At 31.6% G+C, this 13,234-nt stretch overlaps 2 long non-coding RNA genes across 2 annotated transcripts in view; both read right to left on the bottom strand.

The window, feature by feature from the left end:
• The window catches only part of LOC145070919 (uncharacterized), a 33,815-nt gene extending 30,408 nt beyond the window's left edge, over nucleotides 1-3,407 (bottom strand). The window contains exon 1 of the long non-coding RNA XR_013690145.1: nucleotides 3,117-3,407. This is a non-coding gene — a long non-coding RNA (uncharacterized LOC145070919). The remainder of the gene's footprint in view (nucleotides 1-3,116) is intronic.
• A 409-nt stretch (nucleotides 3,408-3,816) lies between these two features.
• Nucleotides 3,817-7,512, bottom strand: LOC145070918 (uncharacterized). Its single transcript, XR_013690144.1, has 4 exons — nucleotides 6,773-7,512; nucleotides 5,993-6,119; nucleotides 4,538-5,671; nucleotides 3,817-4,363 (listed from the first exon to the last, which is right to left on the bottom strand). It is a non-coding gene; the product is annotated as an uncharacterized LOC145070918 (long non-coding RNA).
• Between the last annotated feature and the right edge of the window lie 5,722 nt (nucleotides 7,513-13,234).

Below are 13,234 nucleotides of genomic sequence, written 5' to 3'. Positions count from 1 at the left end.
GGTTTTTGTGAAGATCTTCCAGATCTGCTGAAGAATACTACTTCTACAAGCCGTAGTGCTGTCCGATCATCTTCTGATCAAGTGAGTGTGTAGTTACTTTCTTCTAACGCATAATTATGAAGTATTTTATACGAAATACATGTTCTGTGTATAATTTTGTTGTTATGTGCGTGAATGTATATTCACTCTCTTCAATCTCATAGATCTGATTTGTTTTCTATGAAATACGTGTTATGTGGGTGTGCCTCATCTGTTATGTGGAATATATATTGAATGAAAATGCTATACAGGTTTTAAATTATGTATAAAAATATATATTTTTATCTACTAATATGTTCGGTAGAACATGGGTAGATAGTTGGTGTGTAATAAACAGACGAGAGGCCTCGATGTTGTTGTTGTTGATCTAGTTATTTAGCGGAGTATGGATAACGACCACAGACTCCTTCTAGACAGTCTTGTGGAACGCTAGCAGGTTCATAACCTGTAGGTGTTGTGAACGATGTGTTCACCGGTGTACTCTATCCCCCTTATGGTTGCCTTTAGGACATCTATTGTTGAGGAAACCCCTTAGCAGTAATGTCCGTCCCAATGAAAATCCTAGATTAGGTCCCTTGAGATAGATGTTGTTTTAGGGACGTAAAGTGAGGATAACGGGAATGGGTAATCGGGATAGTGATTGGTTGGTGAAATTAAATATAATTTATTTATTGTGGGTTGAAAACCCTATATGCTCACCAGGCTCCCAAGCCTAACCCACTCAGTTTTATTTGTATTATAGGAAGTGGCGCAAGGGCGTAAGATGGATGAATCATCGAGTTGTTTTGTTTACAAGTCTGTATATGTATATATTTGTTGAATGACTTGTAATGTTATCGTTTATGCTTTATGGTATGTATCGGAACATGACATCCCGAGTTTTGATTATATAATGAAAATGCATCTCTTGATGAAATGCTTTGATAAATATTATTTTATCATGTTTTGTTTTGGGAACAAATTCTGCAACACTTTTAAATCAAAAGGATTTACTCTGAAATTATTTTAAAAAGCATAAATGAAATCGGTCTTTTCTGGCCCTGATTTTGGGGATGTCACATCTCCCATTACACGTACACCAAATCCTGCATCCGTTTCACCAACCCCTCAAATTGTCAATGCACCATCAACGAATCTAATTGATCTGAGTAACACAGTTGTCTCTACTCCTGGTGTTACCACCAGAAGTCGTGTTGGAAAGGTTTTTCCTCGACAATTCACTGATGGCACTGTCCGGTATGATCCAACAAAGTGTGCCTTCACCACTGTAACACCACAGTCATATCACTTGGCCCTATCTGATCTAGCTTGGCGAACAACCATGGAGTCCGAATTTGCCGCACTTCAACAAAACAATACATGGGTTCTCGTACCACGTCCCACTGGTGTGAATATTGTTGGATGTAAATGGATTTTTAAGCTTAAGCAACATTCGGATGGTACCATAGACAAGTATAAAGCACTCTTGGTAGCTCATGGTTTCACTCAACAATATGGTGTTGATTATATATATACTTTCAGCCCGGTTGTCAAACCAACCACAATTTGATTGCTTTTGTCTTTAGTTGTGTCTTGGGCTGGCATCTTTGACAAATAGATATAAACAATGCATTTCTTCATGGGTTCCTGGATGAAGAAGTCTACATGCAGCAACCACCTGGTTTTGAGGACCCTCACCATCCTACGTTTGTGTGAAAAGTGCAAAAAGCACTCTATAGACTCAAACAGTCCCCTCGTGCATGGTTTTCTCGCCTGAGTGCAAAACTGCATCATTTTGGGTTTTCCTCCTCCAGAGCAGACACATCTCTTTTCATGTTTCGCACAACTGAAAGTTTTATCTATATGTTGGTCTATGTTGACGACAATATTATTGTCGGGTCCTCACAACTGGTTGTTGACAAATTAATTAAAGCTTTGTCCTCATCTTTTCCTCTTAAAGACCTTGACCACCTTAAATATTTTCTGGGAATTGAAGTACTTCACAATTTAGGGGGAATCATGTTAATGCAACACAAGTATGCCACTGATTTGCTACAAAGAGCTAACATGCAGAATTGTAAAAGCATTTCAACTCCCATGTCAGTAACAGATAAACTTGCTTGTAACCTTGGAATGTTTCTCAATGATGAAGATACCATTAAATATAGAAGTATGGTTAGTGGCTTACAGTATCTTTCGTTAACAAGGCCTGATATTGCTTTTCCTGTCAATAAGGTGTGTCAATATCTTTCTAAACCCACTAATGTTCATTGGGAGGTAGTAAAGAGAATTTTTACGATATGTCAAAGGCATGATAACTATCAGGCTTAGAATTCAAAAGTCACCCTCTACGTTGTTGAGTGTGTTCACTGATGCAAATTGGGTTGGGTGTCTAGATTATCGAAGGTCCACCGGAGGTTTTGTAGTGTTTCTAGGACCCAATTTGGTCTCGTGGAGTTCACGGTAGCCGCCCACAGTGTCTAGGTCAAGCACAGAAGCTGAGTATAAATCTTTAGCAAATGGTACAACAGAAGTCACTTGGATATAGTCGTTACTTAAGGAGTTGGGTGTTCATCAAGCTCGAGCACCTATGTTGTGGTGTGATAATTTGGGAGCTACCTATTTGACAGCTAATCGAGTCTTCCATGCCCGAACAAAGCATATAGAAGTGGATTTCCATTTTGTTAGAGAAAAGGTAGCAATGGGAGCTTTGGATGTCCGTTTCATATCTTCTAATGATCAACTTGCAGATGGTCTTACTAAACCTACAATTCGAGATATGTTGAGTAGGTTAAGATACAATCTAAACCTTATGACGGTTAAGATTGAGGGGGAATGTAAACAAGATAAGAATTAACTGTTTAGATATCAGATATGATTTAATGTATAGATATAGATGAGATCCATTATCTTAGGATCTATTGTTGTAATTGAAGGGTTTTGAGCATTCTAACACTCCTATGGTGTACATGCAACCCTAAACACCTTGGATCTATGTTTTCTCTATTATACATGCAAACTTGAACTTTCCAAGGTATTACCCTAACTAGCAAACAACCATTAATACTTAGGTAATATAAACAAGTTAGAAGACATACCTTTTCATGTAGCTTGATTCTATGGAGATTAAGAGCCTAGTGCCTCAATTGTGACACCTCAAATGGTTCACACAACATCACCAACATCTTGGAATAACTTGAGAGAAAAGGTTCCTATGCTTAAATCGGATAGCCTTCATGTGTACACATACTAATGCCAATTTCTTGAGCCATGGGGTCCTTATATATGGTGGATACTGGGGTTACACCATGTAACTCATGTCTTTCCATATTCTTCGTGCTCCATGGGTTTATCCCAACATGAAGAACTATGGATCATAAGCCTACATATCTAAGAATTAATGATTTATACAGTCAATCCCCATATATTTAATTAGTCTCCTTTTGATCACATACTAATTCTAAATTAATTATTGATAAATACTAATTGAATAATATGATTTCATATTAATATATTAGAACTTATAATATATTAACAAATCATAATTATCCTTTTCTCACAAAATTCTATCCAAATTGTTCCGATGCCATGAAACCCAAATGGACCATGCTAATCGGGTCAAGTACATACCAATTATAGTTATGGACTTAGACACTAATCCAACAATAATCATCTCTTATATATATATATATATATATATATATATATATATATATATATATATATATATATATATATATATATATATATATATATATATATATATATAGATAGATAGATAGATATCAATACCTAAGGGTATTCACGGCAAAATACTTCTGTTAACTCGTCTTATTCTTCATATATTCTTCAAACATACGAAGTGCCGAAGCATCTTTTTGCAAGGTCTATAGCCTTTTTTCCAATGTCAAATGACACCCACATGCAACCAAAACTTAATTAAGAAACTCAAAACCCCAATTTATCTAGTAATATAACCCATTTTTATATATGTAACTAGAAAAGGGCACGCGGCTCTACCGTTTTTGGACTAATGTGAGAAAAGTATTTTTTTTTAGATCATAATGTGTGTGTTGCAACCCACCTCATCTTCAACATGACATCAAAATATTTTAGAATATCAGGACAAGCAGTCTCCCCAAATACCGAAGAAGTAACCACTATATCTCCGAAAACTAGAACGATAGAATTGTGTTGTTGGTTCAAGCAACAAATACAGTGACCGGAAATGATCACCTTACTTCAAATATAAGACTATTCGAGATAGCATTTATGTATCTTTGTTACCGATTTCCTTACGTTGATGTCAACTGGAAACACAAAATTGCATCATCCAATAAAACCTCTGCAAGATATATAACAATAATTTCATCAAGAAAATTAATAGAACATAAGACAAACATTTCTTAAGGATAACAAAATCCAACCAACTTGTTGATTGTTTAAAAAAAGACAACTTCGTGGTTCTAACTTCAATTGTTTAATTCTACAATTATAATCAATGAAACGAAAAGCTTACCAGATGTTTGGAGTGAATCATGAAAGTTTTGGTTTCCCTGTTGCTGGGCCAGCTTCCTTGATAATCTGTTAAAATCATAGACAAATTAAGGTGGACAAACAGAACAAAATAGGAGAATGATTGACTTATCGGTATGTTTTTAGTACAAAAAGAAGGCAGCATACTTTCATTTTATTAGTTACAACATACAAAATGAAAGTGCAATTTTGTAATTGGGTAAAGACTTCGTAATTTGATCTCTTAATATGAAAGAAAAAGAAAAACGCAAAGCTTATTATAACATCATCCTTGTCAAATATGAATTTGACATAATTTCATCTTTAAATGCTTAAGCATGTTTAGGGCAGTGTTGATTATTGAAAATCACAGTAAAAGAGAAACCAAAAATGTATGCATTTAAAATTTATAAATAACTTACCCAAATAATGTTGTATAATATAATAATAATAATAATAATAATAATAATAATAATAATAATAATTTGTAGCTACCCTCTCAAATTTGTTATTAAAATATGGTTCTCTCTCTTCTCATTTCCCTCCAGGTTCTGTTTTTGTTCTTCTTCAACCGTTACTGGTCCCCAAAGAAGAGGGTAGTACTTACAATGGATATTGAACTTTGAAATTACAAAAAACATAATTTATGAACTTATAAATCCTAATAATAAGTGAAGAAATGGAGTTCTAAAATACAATCACAAAAAGTTGGATATGTTTTCAGTTGGTTCAACTTTCCTTTGTACCTGACCTGATATGAGATAGATGATGTAAGGATGGCTTCAATAAGTTGATTTGTTTAAGAGTGTGTATGGTTGAACTCATTATTGTAATCAGAATGCAATGTTATAATTTTTTTTTTTGTAAAATAGAGCCTCACTTTCAGGAAAGATTAATCACAACAACAAATTAGCATACAAACAAAAAAATGGAGGTAAAATACCAAGTCATATGAGCAGAAATCAAATTTACAACCCGAAAATGGTGTTTTGCACTTATCTCGCAACAAATTTGTTTTCTTCTTCATGCTTAGACAACAGTTGAACACTTTTAGCAACAAAATTTATGGATTTTTTTGTTGCATCATATGTAGCTCTTTCAAATTCATACCCGGATAAGATTGGTTTTCAATAACTCACTGCATACAAAGTTGAGAAAGAAGTTTATCTACATGAACAAATGAAACATTAGAATACGAGTAAATGACCATTTTACCCTTGTACCTAAACGGGATGCCAAATAAAATAACAAATGACTATTTATTTATGAACTGTATAAATTTAAGTGTAAGGATGGATTAAATGGATTTAGATAAAGGATAGTAAGTTAAAATGGAAGGTCTAATATTTAGTAAGGTAAATCCATGAACTACTCATATTCTATTGTTTGGTAACTGAATTTATACAGTTGACAAAACAGTGACGATGTTGCCACTGTCTCTCTTCATGGGAATATTTACCATGAATAATTGAAGCATGATCCCCCTTCTTGTCCTTTTCAACAGTATTCCATGCCTTAGGCAGGAAACCAAGGGCATGTTGCTTCAACTATTTGTACTTGTTTGTCATTGAAAGTCAACATTTGCTCTGATGCAACACCAAAAGCAAGCAAAATCACAATAAATTACTGAAATGGAAAGATTGCATACCTTATAGACAAGGATGTTCTCAATTGTTATCGGAACAGAAAGCAAGGAGAAGTTTATCAATTGACCATGTAAATCGATTCAACATCCAACATTAAAATTCAGGTATAATTTTGATTAAATGCAAATTATGAAAAATTATGAAGGTCAGGTGCATAGTAAAAAACTATCAGATTTGGTCCGGCGAAGCAGAGTGGTGATTTTTCCAGCTAACATAGGCTCACAATTATGTGAAATTCAACCTCATTTATGTAATCTTAATATATAAGATTTTAAGAAAGGAAGCATAGATTGGAAGAATTGTCACTTACAGGATCTAAGTTTTTGTTTTTTGTCAAATAGAAAAGAATTGTTGGAAAGCTACTTATAACAACAACCAATTGAATAAACAAAAACGCAGCTCGATCCTTTAGGAAAACAAAAATACAAAATGTAAAAGAATGCAAAAATGTTAAGCTATCAACGCACAGAGAAATCTAAGGATTGCGCTTCAAAGTAAATTTAAATACAACAAATTAAAACTAAAATCAAAATGTCAAGGTATAAAATCCATTAATAAATAAATAAATAAATAAAATAATAATTCTAACTAACCTTCGTCGATTTCAGGTCAGTTCGACGGGAATGAAACGAAAGAATAGAATCCTAATTACTTGCTTACATGTATTTTGCCAATTTCATGTTCAAACCTGTGTGAAACAGAAAAAAAATACAAAACTAAGTTACTTCAATCATTCTCCAAAGCATAAGCGAGAGACAATAGTAGGTAGGGGACGATGGAGAGAGGGGGAGACTTTGATGGCTCAAAATCTATCAAATTCTTGACTTCAATCATGGGTTTGAGGTGTCTTTCGTCTTTCCTACTATACATCATCATTGAGTACATGCACAACCACTAAAAATCGATTTAGGGCTTTCCTATGCAATTGGGTGTGGTAGCCCTGGTCCGACGTCTTCTTCTCCCACCGGTGTCGATATCAAATGGAATCGACAACAGATGACGTCAAGGCACCTGGGTTGGGAAGCTTGGTGATCGGCTCGACAGAGATGGATGTCGATGACGCTGTAGCTAAAGGGGTAAACAACGGATGTATGTGGAAGCAGTGATGTTGTAGCTGAGCGATGCTTCTATATACATAGAGGGGTAAAATATCATAAGTCGATGAAGTTTCTGGAGACAAGGCTCCGAAGAAAACATCGACTCTTTGAAGGAACGGTGGAAGGATAAAGGGTATGAATGGCAAGACACCTCCAATCCATCTAGCCGATTCAAAATCGGAACTTAAGAGAGGCGGTGGGAAGGATCCGAAAGAACGCCAGCAATCGAAAAGTGATTGGTTGGGAAAACAGTGAAGAGAACAGACGTGAAACACGTATACAAAAAATCAATAAAATGGCAGAAAGTGCCCAAAAAACAAAAAACGGAAAAGAAAGCCAGAAGTAGACAGACGACCATAAAAGAAGGACTATTTGTGCCAAAAACCAGCATGTTTATTGTTCCTAACTTTCATTTCTTTTTTATATATATATATATATATATATATATATATATATATATATATATATATATATAGAGGGGGGGAAGAGAGAGAGAGAGAGAGTTAGGATCATATATAACCTTTAAATACTGTGTGAACGTATGACCAAATGTGGTCCACTCATTTTACAATGGCATTATTGTAATTTGATTAATTAAATTAATTACTATAAAAACTAATTACCTATAATTTTGGAAACATAATCAATTCAAAATACACAATTTTAGGGATTAATCGCCAATCACCTGCTATGCGTCTCTCTTTCTCGTTAACCTACACTACGATCGTCTGAATTTCGTCCGGTCTCCATCGATTACCTCTCCAACCTGTCCATGTGATTTCATTTCTCAATCCAATGTGATTCAATGTTACGATGGATTTTTTGATTCATGTGTTGTGGATTCATGCCTAATAGTGGAAATCGGTGAGAGTTGTTGATCAATTGTACCGATAATTTTGCGGCGAAGGTATTTTTCTGTTGTCCTTTTGATGAGGGTATTCTTAAAAATCTATAAAGGTAATCTTTATTATGTGATTTACATAAAATTTGTTTAATTGAAAATTTGTTTCTACTGTTATTATTTAATATTTGTTTTATGCAATTGCCTTTTCGTTCATTATGTAGTTAATGATAATGATTCCAGTTTTTGATTTTTTTGGTTTTATATTTTATAATCAATTTCCTACTTCTATTCTTGAAGCATGAAGCATGATCCATGTCCAACCCATTCATGAATTGTTAACTGGCTTGACTTTCTTATTTAATTTAGACTCTTTCATGTTTGCTATATTTTTTCTTGAATTCCTCCAAAAAATAACATTAGTACCAATTCAACTTGCTGAATTACCGACATGAAATTATCTCGGAACCACATATCTATTGATTTGGAATTAATAAGTGAGGGATGTATTCGATTAAGAAATCCAAAAAAATATCTAGTTGATGTTATATGTTAGGGTGTTTGTGTGTAAGTGGTCAACTTCTTATTTAAAGTATTAGGAAAATGGTGTCTCCGTTGACAAGGATGTTAATGATCAAAATTTTCACTGTTGAATATTCAAACTAGGATCTTGTGGTGTGGTCTTGAGTAAATATCCTATGAAATCCATTTTGAATATCTTATTAGTTCGTGTGGTTTTTAGTTTAACCAAATATCCTTGTTTTTTTAATCCAAATATGGTTGTTGGGATGGAAACGCAAATACTATTTCCATTCCATTCCATTTTGGTTTTGTTATTAGAAATTGGAATGGTGTGTGTATTTGACTTAAAAAGTAGAACAAATACATACATGACCTTGTTGCTTTCATGGCTGGGATGTTTTCAAGGCTTCTGGGTTGAATATGAATGAAGATACGATCAAGGAATGGGTTTCTAGAATGTGGAAGCCTTTGACAAGAATTATTGTTCTTTCTTATACATTTTTACTCGTTATCATTCTCAACCATTCTTTTTCATTCTTTTGACTTGTTTTTGATGGTCATAAACATGAGATAAAGCTTGTTATTCGCATACCACTCATTCTCATATAATTCAATTTCTTGGCATTTATTCTCACAGAATGTTATGATCATGGACTTGAATGTAACAAAGATAAATGACACATGAAGGGGGGCATGATGATCAACAACCTGAAGGCTGGATGATGGGTTTTCAAGAAAGGACACTAGATTATCTTCTCATCCTACTCCTCTTACTGAACAAGAAATAGGTCCACACCATCTAGTTACTTATCCACCTTTTGAGAAGCAAGAGAGACCTATAGCACATTCATTGTTGTTGTTAGCTCCTCATTGATCCATAAAGTTTCTGCAACTATACATTATTTTCATTGTCACGAGAATGATAGATTTTCAATTGTAAACTATCTACATCCTTATAAAAATTACAATTTTTTATATTTAAATTTTAGGCTCTTCTTTTATTTTTTTGAATTATTCATCAAGAATGTTCTTTTATTATTTCAAGAATATTAAATTATTCTTTAAGAATGTAAGTTATGCATTTTAAATTAAGCATTATTCTTTGAGAGTTTTAAAGTATTCTTCAAGAATGTTCAAATATTCTTCAAGAATGTTCAAATATTCTTCAAGAATATTTTTTATGTTCATCTCATTAATGTCTTATTCTACAAGAATGTCATATGAGAATATCATTCTTATTATCACGAATGAAGCTTTAACTTAAAAAAAAGATCAATTCTTAACCATTTTCATGATATATATATAAGAAGCTTTATTTTTTTTTTATAATATTGATTGTTGTTACATCAATTATAAGAATTCTTAAAATATTGCGATTGTTAAACATACGAATGACATAAAAAATCAAATTTTATAAGCGGTGAAAATAAAACCTAATTCTTAGAGAATGAAATGTATTATGGTTTTTTACTACTGCATAAAAAAATTCCGCACACAAAGTAAATTTATATTTAATATCCCATGAAAATCTCAAAATCCATATATATATATATATATATATATATATATATAAACCATTTTTATGATTTTGCATTTATAGTTAATTAAATGCAAATATATACATGTTATTAATATGTACCTTGATATCTTAACTTTTCATTTTTTTTAATCAAATGGACAAAAATTAATAATACATTCACATAATATTTATAGTTCATATTTAATCCTAACTATATATATATATATATATATATATATATATATATATATATATATATATATATATAGAGAGAGAGAGAGAGAGAGAGAGAGAGTTAGGTTCATATATAACCATTAAGTATTGTGTGAATATATGACTAGTTTTAGACCAATCATTTCATAGGTGTATAATATTAACTTTGACTATTTTTAATTATGGTAAAATAATTAATTCACTAATCATTTACCTATAATCTAGTACTACTCGTATTTATCTCGGTTCTTCATCCCCAATTATTTTTAACCCATCGACAACAAGCTATTCGATAGAGATGTAAAATTGAAACAATGCCTTATCCACTTCTCCATCTCCGATTCATCATCAAGCGTTAACCGGCCATCGTCCATTACCGAAGCAGTCTCCTGCCACTCTGCCATCGTCCATAAGTGGTGCGATCGCCAACTGCTCCCCTATTCTCGATCATCGACACACTTCGACCTCTCCGCCATTCTCAATTACAGATGCAAGCTGGTGTGTTATTGCTGATTTCTTGGTCTTATATTGTTGATTTATTATACATTGGTGTGTTATTGTTTATTTATGATTTTTTTTTGCAGGTGGTCATACGAAGGGTTGTAACATCACCTCCCTTTTCTATTTTTCCTCATCCTATTGGTAGCGATCTTGCTTTCTCAAGCTCTCTTTATTCCCCCTTTCCATTTTTTTTGCATAACTGATATATAAAAAGAATTTGTAGATCAATAAGCATATTTTTATATTTTTTTTATAGGTATTTGTAATTATTTGTGAAAGAAAACATTAATGTTGGAGTCATATACAATATATGAAAATTAGATAAGAAAGCATGCAATATTTTGTACATACTGCTACCTATTGTGTGGATTTGTAGTCACCTATTTTATGGTTATGGTTCATGTTGTAGCAGCAATTAGATTATGGTTAAATGAGTATTTTCTTAAAAACATATTTTCGATCATAATGGTGAGTTTTTTTAATAACCATCTAAATGTAAGTTTGATTCAATACATGTAAAATTATTTATAAAGTTTCTATTGACATGTTTATATCTTTTCCAAGTTTGAGATTTGTTGGTTATCTAGCTATATGCACTGTCATTAAACTTTGTTCAATGTGGAATATGACAGTAATAGAAAATTAATTTTTTTATTAATCAATACATTCTTATAGAATTATTTTTTGATTCTTAAAGAATGAATTCTGATTCTTATATATGTAATTTCTTATTTTGATGTTTATTATTGAGTATTGTCACATTGTTTTTTATAATAATTTTACATGGTAGGTATTATTTAAAAATAATGAGTATATCATATCGAAGGGAAACGATTAAAATGTCGATCAACCATAATTTATGTTTAAAAATTGATTTTTTTGGAATGTATGATTTAGTTATTAATCAACTTTTTGTAAATAATCTTTTGAATTTAGACTGTATGTGTATCGGCCAACTTATAATCAGAAACATACATACAGGGGAGAAGAAGGAATATTTTCTGCGGTACTTATATTTGTTGGAACATACAAAGACAAGAAAAAGAAAAAGAGGAGAGTGGGGTAAAAGTGACTTAAAAGAGATTGGTTGTATACAAAGGTTGCGGTGCTATTAACCTTGATATCAGTTTTTATTCATACATTCTCCAAGAATACTTGTATTCTTAAAGAATTGCAAATTGTATTCAACAAAAATTTCTTATACAAGTTATATATTTTATTTTCCAAGAATATAATCTATTAAATTGATGTACAGTACTATGTAATAAAAACTTTGAAATCAAGGACACCGGATAATCTTCTCACCCTGCTCCTTTTACGGAACAAAGAAGAGCTCTACATCATGTGATTCCTTATCTACCTTCTAGCAAACCAACACACATATAACACATTCATTGTTGTAGTTAGCTCCTCATATTGTACAAAATTCGAGCCATAAGTTTTATGCAATCATACGTTACTTTAATTATCATCAAACTACTAGATTTGCAATTGTAAATTGTCTTCGTCGTTATGAGAATGTTATATTTTTTATATGAATTCTAGGTTCTTATTTTATTTTTTGTCTTATTGTTCAAAAAAAAATTACTATTTCAAGAATGTTGGTTATGCACTTGGAATTAATGTCTTATTCCTAAAGAATGTTAAATGATTTTTCAAGAATGTCAATTATAACATTTAATTAATGTCTTATTCTATAAGAATTTCTTTGAAAAAATCATTCATAATCATTCTTATCATCAAGCATGAAGTTTTAATTAATAAATCAATTCTCAACGATTTTTATGATATATAAAAAGTTTTACTTTTAAAAAAATATTTTTAATATTGTATCAACCCTGAGAATTATTAAAAGATTTTTATTTTTAAGCATAAGAAGGACATAAAATAAGCCACAACTGTGAATTCTTAACTGTTCTTATGATTAAGAAAAAAATCAAATATTATAGATGATGAAAAAAAAACCTAATTCTTAAAGAATAAAGTATGTTTGATGTTTCTTGAGTACTATGTAAAAACCATTACGATACGTAAATAAAAATAAAAAATAATAATAAATTGATATCCATGAAAATTCACCTTCCATATATTATTTTTAACCATTATTACACCTAATTAAATGCAATTATATGTTAATAACATGTGCTCTTATATCCCAAGCTTTCAATTCTTTTAATCCAATGGCCAAGAATTAGTCACACATTCATACAATATTTGAAGTTCACATTTAATCCTAAATATATATATATATATATATATATATATATATATATATATATATATATATATATATATATATTAAATGGCGACAATGTCGGCCAAATTCCTTTTCTTGAATAATTTTAATGATATAAAAATAGTG

The sequence above is a fragment of the Lactuca serriola genome, chromosome 8 (assembly GCF_051521515.1).
Source record: "Lactuca serriola cultivar US96UC23 chromosome 8, Lser_US96UC23_V15, whole genome shotgun sequence".
Lineage (NCBI taxonomy): Eukaryota > Viridiplantae > Streptophyta > Magnoliopsida > Asterales > Asteraceae > Lactuca > Lactuca serriola.
The sequence above is the reverse complement of the archived record's forward strand: the minus strand, read 5'-3'. Positions and strand labels throughout refer to the sequence as shown.